The sequence below is a fragment of the Oryza brachyantha genome, chromosome 1, assembly GCF_000231095.2.
Source record: "Oryza brachyantha chromosome 1, ObraRS2, whole genome shotgun sequence".
Taxonomy (NCBI): Eukaryota; Viridiplantae; Streptophyta; class Magnoliopsida; order Poales; family Poaceae; genus Oryza; species Oryza brachyantha.
Genome location: NC_023163.2, coordinates 13,695,625 through 13,701,279, shown reverse-complemented (window position 1 = coordinate 13,701,279; position 5,655 = coordinate 13,695,625).

The following is a 5,655-nucleotide window of genomic DNA, read 5'->3' as shown; positions in this document are numbered from 1 at the left end:
AGGTCAATGAAGAGCAATAAGAATACTTAGAACCAAAGGTCCACTAATAGACTAGAGCAGCGGAAAACAGAAGTTTAAGCGAAGCCACAAGCAATGACCGAACTAAGCCTATTGAGCACATTCTCCTCCATCGTTCTTCAGGGTAATAATGTTCTTTGACCAATCTCAATAGAAGTTTTATGAGAAATAAATGAGATGTCATGTAGACATTTTTGATGATATGGCAAAATATTAATGAAGAGAGAGATAAAATGAGTTTCATAGAGATGAAGCCTTCTATGCATTGTTAACTAGATAGTTTGTGTCTTGCATGTGACCTAGAAAACAACAATAGATGAAACTATGCATTGAGAAGGGTGTTTTATCCTAGTTTTAAACTTTTTAGATAACACGTCACTCTAGTTAATCGTGTCCATGAAACTTACATGGAGGATGGCCTTATGGGTCTTCGATATCGGCACTCACTTCTAATTGATTTAAAGCAAGGTTGACCATTTTTGGTACTCCGCGAGTCAACTCAAAAGGTATGCACATGCACAGGCCAATGAAGTTTATGTTTTCATAAGCCTAAGACCTAGCTAGAGTTGATCAATATTTTTATGTTCAAAGTCATTTAACCAGTTGTGGTTCTGTCCAGTGTCCACCATCCGGTGTTACCAAGGATAGCATGGCTATTTGAATAATTTGGTTTATTCGTGTATGTACACTCTAGCTGTATTCTGCGCCGCCACCAAACAAATTAGCCCCATCCAACAAAGGAGACATGTCACATCCAAACATTTTTATAACCTTCCTTTGGTAACAACCACTCCATGAACTTAACCCTCGTGTACTCGGGCCATATACAGTTTCCAACAGTGAGAAGAGTTCCTGTGTGCTCGGAATAAGAGAAACACACGCTTATTCAGTTAATATTAAGTCAAGCTTATCAATACATGTTATCAACCCTATGGTTAACCACCAAATAGACTCCCCATCAAGTCACACACCAAGAACCACCGCAGATTGGGTGTTGCCTCCGTTTGGAGATCTACTTTGCTAGTTTTTATTTATAAAAGATTTAACATCGTCATCACAGCAAATTCAATAGTATAACCAACTGCTGGCTATAAATTGTCTATAGCCAACTTAATAGTCAATTCATACAATAGTCATATAATGCACAATTAATATCAGGCCTCACCTGTCATGCACATATGTGTCTTAGAGTCCACGCTGCAATTGGGTATGAATTTGTAACCCGCTGCTCTTCTCTCTTCTCTCTTATCACCTTAAAATATGCTTATAGCTGGTTTATAGTCTTCTATTGTACCTGCTCTCAAGGCATAATTGTGCTCATGTCTCCATACGCCCAAGTTTGATCACCTTCCTTAGGTGGATCACCCAAACAAAAGGTACTTTGATCAACAGATGAATGAATGCAACTAGTAAAGCTTAGCTAGTCAGTTGTCATAATTGACTAGGGAATCGTACGTAATTGGGGTACAAGTAAACATGATACAATGTTCATGGCATGCTATTTAACCAAGTAAGAGTTTCATGATTGCATGCATGTTTATTTGCAAACAAAACATTTTGCAAAGTAGGTTCAACATGTTCAAGGGTTGTGATTACTCACCTTGCTCGTGTTGTTGGGTGTCACTCAGCAGATCGAAACCTCGGAATCTAAAAGAGAATGGATGAACGACTAACTTAGGGTCAATAAGTGAAAATAATAATTTATGGCGCTAAGACAGACTAACGGAACTACGGAAATTGCACCAACAAAATAGGGCTTGATTACAGAAGAACAATGGTTTAAGCTCCAATTAATTTGGATTTACAGTTTGTAAGATATAATGTTTAAAGAATTAAACTATATATCTATACTACTTTAAAAGAAGGTAATGGTGGGACAGTAAATCTAACATCCACCAACTATATTATATATTGTCTTTCCAACTCTTCATTATGTATATAAAATATTTTAAAATAGTCATATATGTTGGTTCTATTTTTTATCTTCAAAATATAAGTTCCGAACAATAATAACATGCATATAATTTATATTTCTCCGTAGCAAAGCATGCGTATTTAGCTGGTTAAAGAAAATATTAAAACAACCTTTCTAAACGAGAGATGCAGTCCGAGAGACGAGGGGTGCAGTCTCGCTTGAGTGGACATGCCCTGGAACAAGAGCATAGCCTACGATAGTGGTGCAGCCTAGTGAAGTGCATGGGGTTCACCCCAAGACGAGACGACGGTTTAGTGGGAGCAAGCGCTACCGAGGCCACGTGGTCAAAATGGTTCAACATAGTGGCACGGCCTAACTGAGGCATAACTACACGGCGGCCCAGGCGATGGGGTGCCCAGGATAAACAGCAGCCCACGAATCAAGGGCAGAGCAGGGTGCCTAACTTTTTTTTTTTTTGTCTATAGCCAGGATGAATTTCTAGTGTTGTTGATACTATTTGGTGCTTTTCCTTTTTAGAAATTTCTCAATTACAATTTCCAAAGCAACCTGTTTCAATTTTTATTATTTTGAGGCTTAGAGCAAATAAAATAGTTTTCTCCATTCTTTATATAGAATTAGGGTTCATGTTACCATAGTTACCGTCACGGTAACCGTGGTCTCCACCAAGAGACGGTTTCGGTATGTCGTGGTAGGCCTGTCTAAATTTGAGGCAAATTCAAAATTTTAAGAAAATTTGGTAAAAGTATATATGTGTTACAAATTAATTTGTAGTGAAGTTTGGTGTAAGAAATAGATGAAAGGAATAAATTTATGAACGGTTAAAAATCCATTAGTGAAAAAGGAATTTATAATAGTTTATTAGGTAAAAATTGTTTGTAGGTACATGTTTCTATAAAAATTTTGACATGAGGACAGTATCTTTGATGTGATTGATTTATACACATGTAAAGATATATTGGTACATTGTGCAGTTTGGTTATTACGGAAAATAAAAAATGTAGCTATCACTCGTTAATTTATACTAGATAGCTTCCTATATCAATTAATTTAGATAACATTTGTAATTTTTAGGATATGTACGTAGGATAAATACACATGATTCTGGGTATAAATTATGTGATTTATTTGTTAGTTAAATGAATGCATGTGTGTTATGGCAAATAGAACTCCAGATCTTGTGTGAGAAACAGAGAACAAGGAGAACTCTTGATTATGTTTTTCCAAAAATATGTCATAACTATCAGAAGTATAGCTAACTACTAATTTTCTTTTTTCTTACAATTTTACCATCTTTTCAGATTTATTTTATAATTTTTACATCAATTTATACTAGTTTCAGGTTTCTTATAATTTTTAGATTTCTTACAATTTTATCACTTACCACCTGGGCTTGATCGAGAGGCCACGATAGCCATGTAATTTAAATTCAAATTTGTGTCAATTTCTGCGTTTTTTGCGGTTAACCGCACCTCCGTCGGTGGGTGGTAGAAGGCCATTCGACGGTTTGGACAACCCAATATGGAATAATAGAAACTAAGAAACATAACTAATAAATTATAAACTACAGAATATCTGCATAATATCAATGAATGAAGAAGAGTTGGAGACTTCGAGAGTAAATAAAATGAGATCAGCTTACTAGCTCACCTAGTTAGGCAGAGTCAGAGAGCTAGAGAGACAATAGGCAAACAATTGCACTGCACGGCGCCACGGCTGGACGGCCAGCAGCCCACCACGGGCCAGCGCGGCCTGCAGCTAGGAGCCAGGAGCGGTGCCAACACGCCGTGATGGCAAACAGGCCGGGCAAGGGCCGAAGGGCGGGCTGCGGGGCGGCTGGGGCCTGGAGTGGCGTCGTCAGGCCGCCGGCGACAGGTGATGGCCGCCTGCGCGTCGCCGCACCGGGATGGCCAAGGTGCAAGACTGCAAGGGTGACGACGCCGACGCCGGACTAGGGGCAGACGCCGACGCGGAGCGAAGCTGCGAAGTGCCGAAGCCGAAACAACGACGCCACACGGCCACACCTATGCCGAGTACCGTAGAAACGAAGAGTTGCTACAGGCTTTCGATGCGTTTGGTTTGTGGGCGAAACTGGAGCGTTTGGTTTGTGGGCGAAACTAGATATGGTAGCCTAGAAAAAATATATTCCACGAAGATGCTGGAAGGGTGTATGCGGCCAAATTGGCCGGATGAGCTCATCCACTTTCACGGACCGTGATCATTAGTGATTGTTTAGTGATAATTAGCTTGTTTAATTAGTAATTACCAAGTTTAAATTAGTGTTAATTAATGATGATAGATATATTTTATTGATAATTTATACTAATTACGACAAAATCTATGATGTTTAATTATATTGTTATTTATTAGTAATTCAATATGTCCATTTCATCCATCTTCATCCATCCAAAAAAATTAGATCATTCTATCTATTTAACCAAATATAAAATTATTGGACCCGAAGATTAGCTGATTTGGACCAAGGGTGTCTCTATTTGAGCGAATACCCCTGTGATAAAAATATAGGGGTAATAAAGGGGTGTTTAGATGGGGCTAAAATTTTTCCATGTCACATGAAATGTTTGGTCACTAATTTGAAGTATTAAACATAGACTAATAAAAAAACTAATTTCATAAATAAGAGCTAATCCACGAGACGAATTTTTAAAGCCTAATTAATCCATAATTAACAAACATTTACTGTAGCATCACATAAGCTAATCATGAATTAATTAGGCTCACCGTCTCATGAATTAGTCCAAGGTTATGGAATAAGTTTTGTAATTAATTTATATTTAATATTTTAAATTAGTGTCCATACATCCGATGTGACATCCGAAGCAAATTTGAAATTTCGGTCTGGACGGTTTCAAACCTCTGGTCCACATTGGGCTTCGCAAGTGTTTGGTGTTTTGGATTTGTATTGTGTTGGACAAATAATATCTTGAGGTTGTGTTGACCATTAGATGGCTTCAATATTTTTTTAAGAAATATTTATTTAAGATCCCATCCGTCCAAATATTTTGTGTTATTATTAGTTGTTGGCTGTAATCTACATAAAAATAAACAACTTACTTAGTGATATATGAAAAAAAAAACTTCGTGTTTAAAGTTTTAAAAGTCTGACACACTTGTCATCAAAATATAAGTTTTCAAAGTTTGGCTGAAAATGATTTTTTATCTTTTAACTCATTGTTGAAAAGCGAGAATATATATGATATATTACGTTTAAAAATGTTCGACTTCATTCAGTCCACTACCCTATTACAGCTAGTCGTCCCCTAATCTCTAATACCGAATGCTATGCAAGCTGTCGGCCAACTAGCACATCCACGTGTCATCACTGGCCAGAGCTCAGGAAAGGAGAGCGTTGCATCTTCTGCGAGCTGAGCGAACAGCTAGGATTGGAATAAAATAATACCACTAGCCATCGTCGCTGTCCCCCTGCCAATGCCTCCTACGTCCCCACCACCGCTGCCACGACGCTTGAGATGGGGTTTGACATCTGCTGCTTGCCTGCTTGTGGCGAGAAGAAAGGGCGAAAGAAAAATAAATGAAGAAAAGGTGAAAGAATGACATTACATGATGTCTATTCCCTCTCTAATGTGAAAGAAAAGCTGTTAGCACAACACTAAAGAATTTAGAATACCAATAAATACAAATAGCTAATAAATGTCAAAGGAGTAACATAAGTATTTTGTTCT